Below are 19,159 nucleotides of genomic sequence, written 5' to 3'. Positions count from 1 at the left end.
GCCCGGCTGTATGTGCGGCTCATCATCCTCAGCCCATTAGAATGTAAACAATCTTCATCCCTCTGTTTCTCCCACTACCCAGACCCCCTCCAGATTTCTGCACTCTATTCACCTCCTGCTGCTGTTGTAACAGTTACCGCAAACTCAGTGACTGGCACAAGTGTATTATCTTTCAGATCCGGAGGTCAGAAGCACAAAATCACTCTCACTGAGCTGAAGTCAAGGTGTCCACTGGCTTCCTTCCTTCTGGAGGCTCGAGAAGAGACTCCATTTCCTTGCCTTTTCGGCTTTCAGAGGACGCCAGCATTCCTCAGCTCGTGGTCCTTTCCCACATCATCACTCTACCGTCTTGCTTCCATCGTCACCTCTCCTCATACTGACTCAGACTTCCTTCTTGCTCTGATCAGGATCCCTGTAATCACTCAGGCCTGCCCAGATGACCCAGGGTAAGGTCCTCATCTCAAGCCCCTTAACTTAATCACAGCTACAAAGCCCCTTTTACCACATCAGGCACACATCCACAGGCTCCAGGGATTAGGACATGGACATCTTTGGGGGACCATCTATTAGCCAGCCACACTGGCCTAACACGTTTGTCATATCCAGCTGTTCTCGTTCTGAATAGTTGGGTTGGTCCAAATTGCCTAATCCACCGTATTGGAACTCAGTATGACATTGCATATTCATTTTTAAAGATAACTCTGGCCAACGTGTGAAGGACAGACTTGGGGTGGGGGAACCAAAGTAGAAGTGGAGAAGCCAGTTAGGGGGCTACAGAAATATTCTGGGTAAGAGATACACACAGTAAGCTGAAGAATCAGCAGGACTCTGTGACCACCAAGATGCTGAGTTAACTGGTTTGAGGAACCGAGTGAGAACAGAGGAAAGGAAACGTGTGTGGAGGGGCGATGAGGAACTTTGGGTTGGGACATCCTGAATTTGAGGTGCCTGTGACATGTCCAGGTGCAGACGGGAAGGTGGCAGTGGGCTCTTTGGGGAGGAGGGAGGTAATGGTGTCAAGCGTGAAGAGCTCTGGGAGTGACAGAAGTGCCCCCCTAGTGCAGGGAGAGGGAACCTGGGCCAAGTAATGACCTGCTGTGAAAGGGAGCTCATTCTGCCCCTTCCCGCATCTTTTGGTCTCAGCCCTGCCCTCAGGGTGTCCTCTGTAGAGATGTCCCTCACAGGGCAATGCAACATGATCACTCCCACGGAGAGTGGCCTTGCCCCTCACGGCCTCAGCCCCCACCTCACCTCAGTTCTGGGTGATGCTGAGGGTCCTGATACTCGGCTACGGTCTTCACAGGCCCCAGCTGCGGACGGTCTGTCTATCCTATAGCCTCATCAGATGAATATCTTTGCCGACCACTGAGGCACCCTGATTCTCTCTCCTAGCTCCCTTTAACACATCTCACTCACATCCACACGGAAACTCCCAGAGGTCTTTATTCCACACACAAGCCATGGGAAATCCCAAGCCTAATCCTCTAGAGCAGAGGTCAGAAAACTATGGCCCTTGGGCCAAACCTGATCTGCTTTGTTTCTATGATCAAATTTTTATTAGAACATGGCCATTCATTTATGAATTGTCTAGGGCTGCTTTGGTGGGAGAATGGCAGAGCTGAATACCTGCAACATAGACTATCTGGCCCACAAATCCCTGGTGTAGACATTTCCTTCTCCCTTCTTCATAAGTGCTACCTAATGGGACCTGCACCAGGCTGGAGGATGTGGATGGTAATGGGACCGCCAGCCTGAGTGCTCATGTTTTTACTCACCCATCTGGCTTCTACCATGTGGAGTGGGCTGTTTTCATGTTAGGCCCCTTCTCAGTGACTCAAGAAGCTTCTCCTTGGGGACTCCCGACTCCTGCAAGCTCTTCCTTCCAGCCCCAGCAGGCTTTCTGCTCTCCTTCCGTCCTGCTTCCTGTTGGGTGGGAACTTCCCTTCCATCATCTCCTCTGTCCTACCAACATGGAGCATGAGGGTCAAAGAATTTCCAGGCCTTTAAGCTTTGTTCTCAGGGTATAAAGGAAGGCTCCTGGAATTTAGAGATTCCTTTTCACTTGCTACAAAGCGTGGTTTTCATGACTATAGTCTCTCTAGAGACTCAGCAAAGTGCTGGAACTCAAAGCTCAGTAATGAGTGTTTTGTTCTAGGGAGAGTACCCGTTATTCCCCCAAAGCAATGAATGTTCTTGAATGAATGGGTGGGAGAGCTGCAGGATAACATGATTTACGGGAAGTTAAAAAATGGGCCAATTTAAATTCTCAAAAATATTATTCTTGCAATAACTCGAGTGAGGTCCAGAAACTTTACACCAAGTGGTAGGAAGAGGGGTATGGAACAGGACTTGGAAAATGGGGGCAGGACTGAAGGAGAGCCAGCAGGACTTCGGCTCTGTTATCCAGTCTCAGACTATGTGAACTGCCTTCTGGTGTTCTCCTGCCAATGCGTTTAATTTGGGTGGAAGAGGAGAAAGAGAAGACCATTTATAGTAATGGAAAAAACGTTAAGATCAGTTACTGGCAGAGGAACCAGAGGGAAGGGTCTCCAATCCAGGGATCCAGGAGAAAAGGCCTGAGAGAGAGATAAGCTCATTTGCATGATGAGCCCCCAGACCACAGGTCCCAAGAGGAAAAGCAAGAAACGGGACCCACAGCAGGTAACTCAAGGCCATCTGCAGAACTACAGATGGAACGTCAGGCCCCCAGACCCCTCTGCCCTCACCCCAGCACTTCCAGGACTGGTGTGTGTTTGCAGGCAGAAACCAAAAGAAGTGAGCTTTCTGCCTCGTCCATCTCCAAAGAGAGAAGTCATGCTCCAGAGCCGAAGCTCTTCAGAGTAGCCCAAGATAAGGAGGAGAGGCCGCTAGCCTCGTCACAGCCCAAGGGCTCAAAGGAATAGCTTCCAGGTGATATGTATGCCTTGTCCGCGTCCAGAGAGAGCAAAGTCGGGCTTTCATTTGACGGGAGAACAGGAAAAGAGATGAAAACATGGCAAGCACCTCTTTTAACCAACTTTCACATTCCTTACATTATAAACACCATAGGACAACCAAGAACCACCACACCAATAAGAAAACTCAAACACGCAAAAATAGGCAGATTTAGAAAAATAAACAGACTGACCCTAGAGCCAAGAGAACTCAAGGGTAAGAAGAAAACTGATTTTACTTAATTCCAACAAGTACCCTGACGTAAAAATGAAAAACCAGAAAGGAAGACCAATGTTAAGAAAAATCAGTGAAAAAGATGAAAGAGATCGTCACAATTTTCATTATGATTGCTGGGTAAGTACAGAGTTAATCTCACCCGGTCTGTTGCAACCTCTGCTAGTCTCCAGAGAGACTTGGAACCACAGGCGCAGACAGTTAGCCAAACCAGAATGAAATGCACCAACTAGCAATTAATGTCAACCTCTGCTAGGGTCCCAGGCTGACCCGGGCAACCCGCACCAACTCATCAGACTGCTTATACAAAATGTTCAGACTGATGGTTTGCACTTGGCTTCTCTAGAGTTTTCTGTTTTGAACCTGGCTGTGTAGCCTGGCTTTGGCTACGTGACCGGAAAGGGTAGAAAAGATGCACTTTCAGGTAAGACTGTTGCTCTCAAATATCATGACAGTTCACAAAAGCACATCCTGTGCTACAGAGTAAGGACCCCGGGAGCTGACCCCGGGGTGGCCCAGAGCTCTCTGATATTTGCTCATGCTTCTTTCTCCTGCTGCACTGAACTCTCCCTTCATTAAAGCCTTCCCCAGGTACACCCTGCAGTCTCGAGAATCCTTTCAATTGTCCAGCCCTGTGTCAATGGCTGCAATTCTTAAAATTTCCACAGATGATCCAGAAGCTGAAGCTGAAGAAATCTCTCAGATGACAAAGCAAAAGGCAAAGACATCTAAAACAAAGGGAGGACAAGCTGAGGAGCCTAGAAGATTAACACAGGTCAAACATCCAGTGAACAGGAGTTCCATAAAAGAACACAAAAAAACTGAGATGCAGAAATAATCAAAGAACCAGATTTCCAGCATTAAAGAAGGGATTCATTGAATGGCTGAGACCCTTCACTAAATACTGCAGAGTTATCAGAACACCCAAGAACAAAGAGTAGACCCTAGAAGCTCCCAGAAGGGAAAAACTGGGTATACTGCCAACAAAATAAGCCAGATAGGCATTGGACCTCTGTCCATTGACATTAGACAGGAAGACAACTGTGTGCCTGCCACCAAAGAAATAACAACAGAAAGGCTGAAAATAACTTTGAGGAAGGAATGGGGAAGGCAGGAGCTGAGGGATGGATTTTTTGCATTTCAGTCTGTACCCTTCCATGCTATTTGAATGGGAATTTTCACAAAATCAGATAGCTAATACTTTTGCCATCACCATAAGAATCCCATCACCATCAAAAAACATAGAGGAATGTGTGCTTTCAAGAGAACATGCGCCTCCAGGGCTGTTTCTCCACAAAGAAACATTGTTTCTCTTTCTCCTAAACTCTGATTCCATTCCCCTCACCTGAGAGGTGCCATCTGGATTACACTTCAACAGCCACTGGTAGAACTCTTGAAGTCCCTGGGCAGTGCCTTGCTCAAGGGGGTTCCCGGCTCTTTGTGTTCTTTTGTTTGTTGTTGTTGCTGTTATTGTTGATTATATAGCAACAAAAAATAAAAAGTATCATGGACTATATATTTTTTCAAAGAGAAAGTCAATCTTGGAAGAAGCTATTTACCACCAGTTATGACATATCTAAGCCTCCATTAATCCACTTCTTAGGTGTTATTTCCTGTCAAGAAAAAAAGAGTGCGCACTGAGCCTCACCCCTTTCTCGTGGCACCAAAAGGCAGTGGAGGGCATGGAGAGAGGACATGAGGGACACGGATGCTGAATCTGATAAACTGGCAGGTGAAAAGCAGATGCTGCGCTCCTTTGTCTTTCTCTGAGTCTGGGTCAAAAATCAGCGTCCAAAAAGGTAGTGAGTGTCCCTTTGTGAATAGCTGAAAAGAACTCTGTGGGGTATCACTGAAAAAGAAGCATGTTTTTTCTTAAATCAGGTGATTCTGATGAGTATATGCTCTTTGTGGCTAAGTAGCTTATTAACATGTTAAGTAGGTGTCATTATCACAGTACTTTCAAATTTTGCTGAGGGTTCCAAATCTCCATTTTAAAATCACCGTCCAAGTTCACTATCACATTTTTCATCATGGATGAGAAGCCAACACTTCGCTTATAATTAGATAACTTCAGTATTTTTCAAATAAAAATTTACTTTTTCATGAATTTCAAATTTTCTACATGTTCTCTATAAAAGAATGTGCTTAAATTTGAAGGACTTATTTTAGAACAATTAAATTTCATGCCTAGGTGGTAGATAATTGAGTCATAGTCTCTAGTAGCTGCTGACACAAAAGAAGTCATTTGTTTACATTTGCCATGCACTGAATACTTGACTGAACATCCCCCCCAAAAATGCCAGTATCCTCAATTCCTGTAGGCTCCTTAAGTCACTGTTCACTTCACTATACTCTACCTGTTAAGGAAAATACAGTGTTTTTGTCAACAGTTAGATGTAGAGGAGATAAAAGCAGGCCATGATTACAAATTGAAACTATAATTCCAAAACATGGTATCAACGTCAGGTCAGTTAAAGTGCCTAAATGCAGAAACAGAATTCAGGTTGCCTGAACCTAGCCTGAACCTAGACATGGTGGCGACCGTGGGCCTGGAAATCAGGCCTTCACTGGAAATCACATATGGTGTCTCAAAGAAAGGGCCCAGGGCTACCCCAGGTGGTCACATGGTCAGACACTCCTACAGAGCCTCCAGAAAAGCTAACAGGAGCCATTACATACACTGCCCCAGTGAGAAACGCAAAGTGGTTTCTCCAAGGACAGAAGGTGTCCTCCCTTCATCAGGCAATGTTCTCAGTGCCTGTGGAGAACCAAGGAGGGTGGGTGCTGGGGGCCGAGAGGAAGCCCTACCCTAGCTTTCGTGGTGCCTATCCACATCTCTCTTTCTGTTGCTGTCACCCTGACACCAGCTCTGTGAGGATCAAGCGCCTCACACATGGTTAGAATTCATCAACAAATACAGCAACAATATCAAGTAGTCTAAGAAACCATCATGGGCTTTATTACATTTTCTTTACTCTTCAATAAAACCACAGGATATGGTACTTTTTGACCTTTTCAAGATTCAAATTCAAAATTCCCCAGTAAAAGACTGAAGTATGAAGCAAAAAAATATTCTCCCTCATGCATTCAAAGTATATATACTATGTAATGTTCAAAATCTACTTCCTTTTGAACTAGCCTTTCAAATTGAACCAGGGACAGAGAAAGGTTCCAGAGATTTCTTCCGGAGGGGCTGCTGGGCAAGGGGTAGGAGCTGGTGGAACTGAGGGGTAGGAAGGGGTGAAGAAACCATTCGGCTTGAATGAAAAGGATGGTAATCATATCAATCATTTAATCTGGTAGGCTATTAGAAAATTCAGATTGGGGCGCCTGGGTAGTATAGTTGATTAAGCATCTGACTCTTGGTTTTGGGTCAGGTTGTGGGGTCAGGTCATGACCTCAGGGTCATGGGATTGGGCCCTGCATTGGGCTCCATGCTCAGCACAGAGTCTGCTTGAGTTTCTCTCTCCCCCTCCCTCTGCCCCTCCCCCGCCTCTCTCTCTCTCTCTCTCTCTCTCTCTCTCTCTCTCTCTCTCTCTTTCTCGCTCTCAAATAAATTTTTTTTTAATTCAGACTGATGGGGCACCTGGTTGGCTCAGTCAGTAGAGCATACAACCCTTGATCCCAGGGTTGTGAGTTCAAGCCCCACATTAGGTGTGGATAATACTTAAAAAAAAAAATTAAATCTTTAAAAAAAAAAAGCAAATTCAGATTGAAATAGATTGTCCAAGATGAAAATATAACCACCAGAAGAAGGGAGAAGCAGAGGAGAGGAAGGTTGGAGAATGGAATAAAAATCAACTTGAGAACAGATATTTATACAGCCATGTACACAGCATTATTCACAGGAGCCAAGAAGTGGAAGCAACTGAAGTGTCCACTGAAGGGTGAATGGATAAGCAGAATATGGTACATATATACAACAGAATATTATTCAGCCTTAAAACGAAAGGAAATTCTGTCAAATGCCACGACATGTATGAACCTTGTGGAAATTATGCTGAGTAGACTAAGCCAGTCAGAAAAAAGACAAATATTACATGATTCCACTAACATGAGGCAAAATGTTTCCTACTGAGTGCAACTGAGGTAAAGGGTGCAGGGTGGCAGCTATGATGGCCAGGGGCTTAGCTAATGTCCAAGCTGGAAGGAAAGTCAGGCTCTCTGTTCCACAAGAGGTAGGGAAAGCCGGAACTGAAATCAAAGTATAAAGCTACCACCCTCAAAGAACGAACATTCAATAAATTTCTGGCATGCACACGATGTAGGAACTCTGAAGCAAGTAAATTAACAGAAAATTTGGTCCTGGAAAATTTGGTTTTGGGGAAAAAAAAAAAGTTTTGCAAAGCCTCTCCAAAGGAACAAAAGCTCATCTGACTACATGAGGATGCCACAGCAGAAGAGCACTAAAGATGAGCTCAACCCCTCTCCCCCTAAAAAACACTATGACAAAATATATAAGGAAACCAGATCACCCACCCAGGAGCAGACAACACACAGGAATAGTCTACAGAACTTCTAGTAAGGGAAACACCAAATGCCAAGGTATATAAAACAATTTTTGCTTAAATTTACTAAAGACATAAAAGAGAGAATCAAGACCTTAAGAAAAAGACAAAGTACTATGACAGAAGAAGAAAAGGCAAATTTAGAAAAGACCAAAATAGAACCTTTAGAAATACAGTCATTGAGATCAGAATCTCTCAAAGGACAGGTTCAATAGCTGATAAGAAACGGCTAAAAACAGAGCCTGTGAAATGGAAGAAACATAAGGAAGTTATTCAGACTGTGGCACATAAAGACAGACTTAGACAATCTGAACAAAAGGAAAAGGGACAGGCAGGATAGAAGGAAGTCCAAGAAACATACAGAAAGACAAGATCAATCTTCTGACTCAAATAGCTTAACTCCAGAACAGGATTGTTAAATCCACATTCATTGGAAGTGCAGTCCATCATGTCAAAAAGATAACCTTTTTTTTTTTAAAGATCTTATTTATTTATTTTGACAGAGAGAGAGAGAGAGAGACAGCAAGAGAGGGAACACAAGCAGGGGGAGAGGGAGAAGCAGGCTTCCCTCCAAGCAGGGAGCCGGATGCGGGGCTCGATCCCAGGACCCTGGGACCATGACCTGAGCCGAAGGCAGATGCTTAACGACTGAGCCACCCAGGCGCCCCTCAAAAAGATAACCTTTAAAGCAACCCAGGAAAAGGCAGATTTCTCACAAGCAGACTCAGCAAAATTTCTACAAAATCAGAGGCCAGAAGACATCCTCAAAATACTGAGGAAAAATAACCATCAACTTAGAATTCTACACCCAGATCAACAATCTTTCAAAAGATAGAGTGAAACAGAGAATTTTTTTCAGACAAACAGGCATTCACAAACCTTCACTGAAAAAAATTACTAAAGACACCTTTGACTAAAGAAGAAATTTGAACCCCAAGGAAGTAACAGGATATAAGAAGCAACGACAAGCAAAGAAACTGATAAATATGTGACTCAATCAAGAAAAGGTGTTGACTAGGGATGCCTGGGTGGCTCAGTCGTTAAGCATCTGCCTTCTGCTCACGTCATGATCCCAGGATTCTGGGATCGAGCCCCGCATCGGGCTCCCTGCTCTGCGGGAAGTCTGCTTCTCCCTCTCCCACTCCCCCTGCTTGTGTTCCCTCTCTCGCTGTGTCTCTCTCTGTCAAATAAATAAATAAAATCTTTAAAAAAAAAAAAAGGGTGTTGACTATAAAAATTACAAGGATAATGAAAGTCTCTAAGGTTGTTGCAATTTTTTTTAAAAAGGCAGGCGTGATGACACTAATACCAAAGTGGGATCTAATACCAATAGCTCAGAACAGAACAAAGATGTACACTATGTTATGACAAAAGATATCATCAATAAATAAGGTGTAGTCATAAACACTTACACAAAAACAACATCAAGGCAAAAAACGTAAAGCAAAGTCATGGAAATACAAGAATGTAAAACATAAAACAGAGGGGATGACTTTAACATACCTGTGAAACAATGTAACATATCACACAGGCAACAACAACAAAAAGATTTAACTTTGAAAAAATTAACAATTTACTGATGATTTTTTAAAACTGCTAAATTACAAAAAGAAACTTTGCAAGCCACATTGACTATCATTAGGTAAAACAAGAAATCAGTAACAATGACATCCAACTTCCACCTCTCAAAAAAGACTATCTGCAGGGCACCTAGGTGGATCAGTGGGGTAAGTGTCTGCCTTTGGCTCAGGTCATGATCCTGGAGTCCCAGGATCGAGTCCTGCATTGGGCTCCCCATTCAGCGGGGAATCTGCTTCTCCCTCTGACCCTCCCCCCTCTCATGTTCTCTCTCTCTCAAATAAATAAATAAAATCTTTTAGAAAAAAGACCATCTGCTAATTAAGAAAAATAATTTTACAGAAGCCCAGGATCAAGGAAAGATCAAAATTAAAATTATAAACATCTAAAAATTAATGTAAATGGGAGAACTCTCTATTGAAATCAATGTGCTATAAATATACCTACACTCAATAAAATTTTAACTGTAATTGCTTTTATTATAAAAAAATGAATATGTCAAATATGCAACTGACATATCAGTTACATATCACAAATCTACTAAACTAAGAAAATAACACAGAGGAGGAATGTATAAGGATAAAAAGTGGAAATTAATGAACTAGAAATGGTTATAATAGACAGCCAGTGACAATTCTTAGTAGAAAAAAAAAACCAAAAGCCAAAATTCGCTGAAGAACACAACGTGAATAGACCAATATGTAAGACAATTAAGTTATTGAGAATCTATCACTTAAAAAAAAAATCTATCATTTAAAATAGGCACTTTACAGACTTTACAGATGAGCTAACTTACAAAGATCTTTCCCATGCTAGTCTACAGAAAAATATGGAAAGCTCACCAATTTATATTACAAAGCCAGCACAACTTAGCAAAACTAAAAATAGTGTATGCTAGTGCACATGCATGAACAAACTCCAGACCAACTTTATATATGATTATAGAAGCAAAAATCTTAATATATTAACACATGGATTCCGACACTATATTAAGTGAATAAGTGATAAGGTTTATTCCAGAAATCCAAGGATAATTCAATGTTAGGAAATCTATCAACATACTTCAGTATATCAATTACTGAAGGAGAAAAACCAAGGGACGATATAAATATATGACTAAAAACATCTGAAAACTTCATCAGTCATCCTTCAAAAGAATTCTAAACAGAAGTGAACAACCTAAGTGTGACTTTTAAATTCCTACCTTGAATACTAGATTGGAGAGTAGACAGGGAAGAATATTTATAAGGAACATCTTGGGCACAATTGGCAAAAGTTGAATTTGGACCATAGATAACAGTGTTGTGTCAATGTTAATTTCCCAACTTTTATTATTGCCCTGTGTTTATGTCATGCCCTTACAAGGAAATATACACTGAAGTATTCAGGGGCAAAGAGGCATGAGGTCTGCAATGTCCTTGCAAGTGATTCAGAAATAGTATGTAGACGGATGCATTACTGATGGATCAGTTGATCAATAAGAAGTTTGGGGGTCTGGAAATGATAAAGCAAATGAGGCAAAAAAATGTTAATAATTGGTGAATTATTAACATACCCTAGGTTAAGGGTAAGGGATTCTTTGGACTTTCCTTGTAACTTCTCCACATGCTTGATAGTGTAGCAAAATTTAAGTAATCAAAATTACCTATCTACTAAGAAATAAAAGCAAACCTCGGACAAGACATGAATGTTTCCTTTCATACTCTCCTTTGACATTACGAAGGTTTCAATCAATGCAATAAGTAAAAGAAATAAACACTAGAACACAAATATCGAAACATGAAGAATACTGAATATGAAGAAACAAAATTATTTATAGGTGATATGAATATAGATATGAAAAGCCCAAACTTACTTAAAAATAGAGTAAATAGGAAAATTTCTAAATAAGAGAATAAATAGTTTCTCTGTAGAGGAGTAGTGAGTACTGTTAAAATGTTAACCAGGAGAAGCAAAATATGAAGAGAGCATTATATTGTATCATGAACAAGCAGCAATATATGAATTCCACCTTGTCTGTCCACCTGCTTTCCCTTTATTTGAAATCACCTGGTATATCTTTTCCAGTCTTTTTTTATTTTTAGCCTTTCCAGCTTTTTTTATTTTTAAGTCTATCTCTGGATCTTGCTTTGTTAGTCAACCTGAAAAAGTTTTTTAACTAGGTTAATTAAGCCCATTTACATATATTAATACAGTCTATATATCTGGCATCAGCTTTGGCAGATTTTTTAACCTTACATTTAAAACACCTACATGAATACACGAAGTCTTTTGGTATGTGGGCTGCAGTCTCTGCTTGCTTGTTCTCTCTCTCTGCATTTCTTTAGGTATGCAAGAAGGATCTAGGTTCTAGTTACTACTTTTCTATTAGTACCTTGTATAACCCCCTCGGTAAGATCTTCTTTTGGATAGTATCACCTCACGACTATGAGCAATAATGCAAGTAGCTAGTAAATGCCTCTTCCTCTCTCCCTTACTCTTCTCAAACCATCAATTTGAGTCCCTAGTATTCATTCGATGCTAATATTTATAGTCTTAAAAAACCTAAATAAACTTAACCTTCTCCTCCTTGCTTTGTCAGCTTCAAGAGACATCTTTTACATCTAGTTAATTTAACCAATGTGACAAGGAGCTTATTCTGCTTCCCCCTTACTCTCCCCTCATCTCCTGCCATTTATTTTTTTAGCTGTATAATTCTATATAATCAGAGCACATAACGCTTACGTATTAATTTGGCCCCTACTGTCATGTTTTAGTTTTATAGTTAAAAACAGTCAATGTTCACCCCCTAAAATTTATGAAAATTGTTGCCAATCATCTTATAGTTTTCTGAAGTTTATTCTCTAGCAGACTCCTCATAGGTGCAATATTCCCAGAGTTCTTGCAAATTCAAAACTATGCATCTGTGGTCTTTGTATTTAAAGGACAATTATCTGAATATAGGATGTCTGACTCACACAGTGAGCATATTAAAAACATTGAGGTTCCAGTTCCAGGTAGAGTAAGCAAGCATACATTACCCTGTGTCTCCCACCAATTGCAGCTATAAGACCTAATAGAATGCATAGAATAAACAGCTTGAAAACTCTGAAAAGTGAAATAGCAGTTAGACGAAGGAAGAACAATACAATTCAAAGTACCACCAAATAGGCAGTAGTTTATCATTTTTCCCTCTACAGCGTCCCCCAGCCAAAACTCAACATAGCCTGAAACCCAAAATTGAGCATTCATGCAGACAGAAAAAGCCCAGAAGCCCTCCAGTTCTGGCTCAAGGATTTGGAAATAGGTTTCCCGGTGCCAAAAGACAGTAAGGCAATCCCCATTGTTTTCTTGTTTGGATTTCTTTCTCTTCTTTCTCTCACACCCCAGTCCCCCAAGCAATATCATAGCAGCGAAAGGAGCAGGCAAGGCATAGAAGAATCTTCCTCTCTGATGGCAGGAACTTGGTCCCAAGATAGGGCAAAACCTTGTTGCTGACTCCCTATCTGCCCTCCTCCTGCATGGCCTCTACCCAAATGTAAACACAGGAAGGAGGCAGCAAAGCAAGGTAAAGCTCTAGCCCTCTTGGAGGACTGGATAAGGGAAGCCCCAAGGAAACAGAAAACATCCAGGTCACAAGAGGGAGGAGCCAGGGAAAGAGATGCCCAACATGTATTTATGAACTCAGGGCTCATCCCCAAGGTGTGCAGGTGTTATGTACTACCTATCCTAAACAGAAAACACAAACTTTGGGAACAGACCTACAGGACAGATCACTGTCCAAGAGCCAGATGGGGACAGATCACTGTCCAAGAGCCATTGGGTGGCCCGCGTGCAGGACAGATGTGAACAGGACAGCAGAGACTTTGAAAACTGAAATGACATCAGAACCACCACCCACAGTGGGCTGGTCACGAGCTGTGATCTACACTCAAGAGGATGGCTTGCCCACTAAAACAAAAACATCAACATTCTCCCTGGGATTCAAACAATACCCAGAGACTCACAACATAGTATTCAACATGTCTAGGACACGATCCCAAATTACTCAGCATGCCAAGATTCAGGAAAATGTCAATTTCCATGGGAAAACGATGACAGATTTTGGAATTCTCAAACAAAAAGACTTTAAAGCAATGATGATAAAAATGCTCCAGGAAGTAAGGGTCACTGTTTTGGAAATGAATGACAAACTATAACCAAAAAGTAAGGAGGAAAAATAGGAGATATGAAGAAGAACCAAATGGGATTCTTTTTAAATGAGAAGATAATAAATATAATAAAAAACTCACTGGACAAGTTTAATGGCAGAATGAAGATGACAAGAGCAAATGTCGGTCACCTTCTCTGGCAACAACAATTTAAATCACCGTGGATTTCCACCAGAAAACATGGAGAATGGCTGGAACTGGACTATTTTTCAAGGCTGAAAGGAAAGAATTGCCAACCCAGAATTATATATCTAATGAAAATGCCCTTCAGGAACAGATGTGAGATAAAGGCATCCTAAGGTAAAGAACAACTAGACACAGACTTTTTAAAGTTCATACGGAAGAAGGGCCAAGGCACTTCTGAAACAGCAAAGAGTGTGGAGGGGCATGCCTCACCAGATAGCGAAACTCACCGTGAAGTTACTGTCACCAAAATAATGTGGTATTGGCTCTGTGATAGACAATTAAGAGAGTAAAACTGAAGAGAGCCCCAAAACTGAACCACACAGGAAATTTGTCTGAAAGCAAATCAAGTTAGGCCCTTTTTCCATACCAAATGCAAAATCCATTCTGGATAAGATAAAATTTGAATGGAAAAAATAAAATGAAAACATTAGAAGGAAGTTTAAAAAAAATCTGTGTGACCTCTGTAATGATAACCCTCTTAAACTCAGAGAAAAGGACCCAGAAATTGTAAAAGAGAAAAAGAACAGATTTGACTACATAAAAAGTCCTTAAATCTTTTATATGGCAAAAGACACCAAAATTTAAGCCATATGAGAAGCAAGGATATTGCAAGAAAATACTTGCAACATATAATAAAGTAACCATGGAAATGCAGATCAAAGGAAAACAAGAAATATCTTTTCTTTTTCTCCCATCCAGTGAATAAAAATGTTAAGGACTGCTAACATCCTGGGCTGCTAAGAAGGTGGCAAAAGGGCACGTTATGAAATGCTTCTGTGGGTAGGAATGATCTTCTGAGGAAGTCAATCTAGCAATACCCAACAAAATTCTAAATTTGAATACCCTTTGACCAGCAATTCCACCTTGGGGAATCTATGCTCAAAAAACAAAAAACCAAGTACTAGCATCTAAGGTTAGATAAACAGCAATGTTTGTACACTGATACAACCAGAATATTCCCAACAGGAGAATAACTGAATAAATTATAATAATTCATACTATGGATTCTAACACAGTCATTACAAAGAATGGGGGTGATAATAATAATAATGGGTTATGGCTGGGAATATTTATTATATACTAAACTTACAAAGTCAGAGAGTATGGTATGTGGTATAATCTTTTTGTAAATTTTTTTAAAAGAAAAGAAATATATTCCACACATATACATAAATTCTAATGCTTTTGTGATTGTACAGGAAAGCATGGAAGGATCCCATTACCCAACACTGGTACAGTGGGTCGGGAATTGGGATAGAAGGAGGCATTGCTATTATGTTTTCTTTGTTACACTTCTATGTTTCAGTTATTGCAACAAGTATATATTGTTTTTGAAGTATGAAAAAATCCAACAGTGTTGCTTTTACAGAAAAAAAAAAAAAACATATACACACATACATACCCAGTCATGCAGTCGGCTCCCAATGACCATGTCTTTATCAATGTACGTCACTGGTCATGTGGATAATTCACAATGTGAATTTGTCTCTGATGTCCTGGGCCTTACAAAATTTTCAAAGAAACATAACGAAGCTGCTCTGCTAAAGGACAACCATTCAAGACCTGGCTCCATGAGGCTCTTAAAACTGTTCATACGGATCATCATCTCTCAAAATGGGCCAGGCATTCATCCAGGAGGGAGACGACCTACCTCCCAACTCCTAGCTGGGTGGCAAGGACCTGAGGCAGCAACACCATTTGAAGGTGGTCCGCAGATGGCTGAAACAGCAACTGCTCCCTCTGGCCAGACCTGCTGCCCCCCAACCCCCTCGCACCCCCTCTACCTCATCCCTCCACCCCCGCCTATCTCCAACTTTGCCAAGGTGCTCCCTAAACCTTACATATCCTTCCCGGATGCAACGCCTCTCCACATTTTTCTCGAATGTTCATCTCTGCATGCATGTTTTGTGTTTTTCCTAAGAAACAGGGGTGTGACCTCCTTGAGGAGCTTTACCTTTGACTCTTTACCACAGTGCTTTATTCTACCCTCTCTGCCTCTGCCTAAGGGGGACGATTAAAGTCTAAGGGCTAATGAGAGACGATGGACTCTGAAAAACAAACTGAGGTTTCTAGAGGGGAGGAGGTTGGGGGGATGGGTTAGTCTGGTGATGGGTATTAAAGAGGGCACGTTCTGCGTGGAGCACTGGGTGTTATGCACAAACAATGAATCATGGAACACTACATCAAAAACTAATGATGTATGGTGATTAACATAACAATAAAAAATTTTTAAAAAAAGTCTAAGGGCTACAAGTAATGGACTCTAACGTCAGAGCAACCAAGTTCAACCCTGACAGTGGCCACTTAGCTGGGTAACCTTGAGCAGGTGTGATGGTTAATTTTATGTGTCCGTTTGACTGGGCTAGAAGATGCCCAGATAGCTGGTAAAACATAGTTTCTGGGTGTGTCTGGGAGGGTGTCTCTGGAGGAGATTATCATTTGAAATCAGTAAACTGAGTAAAGATTGCCCTCACAAGGAGGGCAGGCATCATCCAATCCTTTGAGGACCTGAATGAACAAAAAGGCAGAGGAAAGGTGAATTCGCACCCTCAGGACTGGGTGAGCTGAGACATCCATCCTCTCCTGCCTTTAGATACCAGCAATCCTGGTTCTCAGACTTTCATTCTCCCACCAGGAATTACACCATTAGCCCCCTGGTTCTTGGCCCTTTGCATTCAGACTGAATAACACCACCGGCTTCCCTGGTTTCTCCAGCTTGGAGATGGCAAGATCATGGCATTTCTTGGCTTCCATGTCAGCCAGTTCCTCAAGTGAATGGATGGATGGATGGATGGATGGATGGATGGATGGATGGATGGATGGATGAGCAAGGTACTGGTTCTTTCTCTGGAGAACACTGACTAATACAGCAAGTTACCGACTCCCCCTCCATTTCAGTGTCCCCAGCAGAAGCTGCCAAGACTTCTTAGGGCTTAGACCCAGCCCTGAGGCTGCCTGTTTTCAGGATTCTACTGGCCAAGGCAAGTCGGAAGCCTAGTCCAAATTCAAGTGAAGGGATCTGCACTAGAGTGTGAGCACCAAGGGCCACAGATGAAATGTGCTATCACACCATATAAAACACTCAGCTTAACGTCTGGCACATAGTACGTGCTCAAAAAATGTGAGCTCTTTTTCGTATGCATTATTTTCTCTTAAATAGAGGCAAGTTATTTTTACAGTGACTCTTTACCATGTACAAACCACAGAGAAGGCCTAGAAATCTAGAGATTTCTACAGAGCCCTCAAACTTCGTTACAGAAGATGCAGAAGAGCCAGAGGGCGGCCCTAACCCCGCAGGGCAAAATTCAGAATAAAGCCAGACACCCTAGTCACCATTCTTAAATGAAAAATATCCTTGCAGGGCAGTCTCCAGGTCTCAGAGGATATATATAGTAAGGGGCCAACGTTACCACTCACAGCCAAGCTAACATGCAAACCTGTCCCAACATAACTGGAACCAACCACCATTTCTGCCAAGGGCAGACTCAAAATGTGAAAAATGGTACATATTCTGTATTAGAAGAATCTTAAAGGTGCTTGCAGCAGATTAAATTTGAAGAAAGAAAACAAGGCAATAGAGAGTGGATGTAAGGGCGTAGAGTAGGAAACAGAGGATTGAAGTTACTCAAAATTTCAAAAATATAAGCAGTTTGTTGTGTTCATTGTCATCCCCAGAGCCTAGAGGAATGCCTACACATGGCAGATATTTGCAGAATTACTCTGAATTGGGGGAAGTTAAAACGAATAGGTTATACTTGTTGAAAGGAATAACACTGGAAATGCAAAGTGAATTGTTTTACAATTTACCCCTTCAAGCTAAAATGGAGTGAATGTACATTTTTCACACAGTTTTTCTACTGTGTCCAAGTAACATTTTCCCTTTTAGGTTTATCGTTAAAAGGCAGCTATTTTTCAATGCCCTTTGGGAGTACCAAAAATCATAGCTAAGGCTAAACGGGAGAAAGGGAGGCTCCGGGAGGAGCCAGGAAGTGAAGCTAATTTACCAGTCTGCCACCTGTAGGCTGGTTCCAGCAGACATAAACATCAGTGCCCACAAAACAGACGACATGAAAATAATGCATGTTAAATAATGCTAAAAACTGAGCAACAGATGTGTGAAAACTATATATAGTGGTCCATTTGAATTATGGCTCCCCTGTTCCTGCCTCCAACGTCCTCTCTCTGATTTAAACACCCTGAGCTATGGCCACACATACTGTTGTTCCTAATCAGCTCTCCCAAGACTTACCCGAGGTCTGAAATAAGCTTTGAAAATTAATACCCCCATTAGGATGAAGGACCACACCTGTATCGATCAGGGTGCCACAGAGTCAGTTTTACTCAGATCTCATTTCAAAAGCCACGCAATGTGCTTGGAGAACAGAGGCCATTACAAAAGAACAACAACATGAAAAAGCAAAGCTGGGCAGAATTGCTAAACTTCAACATTCAAGAACAAACAGCAAACATTCATTACAAAGGCTTAGTTTGGATTTCTGGAGAAGGAATTAAAACATACTGAGTTTACAGTTTAAGCCTATAAGACGTACTTCGGCATCATAAACCAAATGTAGTTACAGATGTCAAGACTTCTCAGAACAAGTGCTTCTCTTTATAAATGTCTGCTCTCCATGTATTTTTTCCGTTTCCATATGTCCACTCTTTATCAATATATAGAAAACACAACTTTCATCAAAAGGCTATAAAAATCCCGCCCCCCGCCCCGCAAAATTAACTCTTGGCGACAGTCGCTTCCTTATAATAGAGATCTCCTGGTGGCTTTCTCCTATGGAGGCTTGTTAGTCCCTGGCTTCTCTAATTTGGGGGTCAACAGCCTGAAAATCGGGTCACCGTCGAGGTGTGGAGCTCAGAAAAACACGCCCCCGGACGCGGGTTTCAGGTCGCCGGCCCAGTCCCGCCGCCCACAGAGCGTTCCGGACGCACGCGGGAAACGCCAAGTCCCAGAGGTCAAGTCTGGAAGTGGCCGCAGGGCGGGGGGGGGCAGCCGGTTTCCCAAAGCCCCGACTGACCCGCAGCCGGACCGGACGCGTCCCGTGCCCCCAGCCCCTATTCCCGCCGCCGCGCAGGCGAGACGCGCGTGCCGAGTGGCAGCCCCGCACCCGGTTCGGACCCCACCTCCCCGCCTCGGTCAGGGCCTCCTGGCTGCTGGGTCTGCACCGAGTCCACCTGGGCGAGTCGCGGGTCCCCAGCGCGCAGAGCCCGCGAGGGCCCAGGGCAGACCCCGCGGCCGGACGTGCGCCCGCTGCCCACCCCTCACCCAGCGGTCCCTGGGGCCGCTGCAGGCTCGCCGGAGGGCGGGCGTCTGGCTTCGGTTTTCTCCAAGAAAAGTAACTCGGGGATCAGCGCTATAGGAAAGGGAAAGCGATGCTCCGAGAGCGGGGAGTAAGGTCCCCGGAGTTATTGAGCCCGGAGTTTTCTGAACTGCACCCCGCGCTGCAGCAGCTCGGCCCCGGGCGTTCGCGCCCCGAACTTGGAGCCCGCGGTGCCGTCCCGGGCGGGCTGCCGGGA

At 42.7% G+C, this 19,159-nt stretch overlaps 1 protein-coding gene across 1 annotated transcript in view; it reads right to left on the bottom strand.

Moving 5' to 3' along the window:
• ENTREP2 (endosomal transmembrane epsin interactor 2) overlaps positions 1-19,159 on the bottom strand; it is a 449,980-nt gene that overhangs the window by 430,548 nt on the left and 273 nt on the right. The gene's annotated exons all lie outside the window — the stretch shown is intronic.

The sequence above is a fragment of the Eumetopias jubatus genome, unplaced genomic scaffold (genome assembly GCF_037043125.1).
Source record: "Eumetopias jubatus isolate StellerSeaLion01/CBP00866 unplaced genomic scaffold, mEumJub1_p1.0 scaffold_7, whole genome shotgun sequence".
Lineage (NCBI taxonomy): Eukaryota > Metazoa > Chordata > Mammalia > Carnivora > Otariidae > Eumetopias > Eumetopias jubatus.
This window is presented reverse-complemented; position numbering and strand designations above follow the sequence as displayed.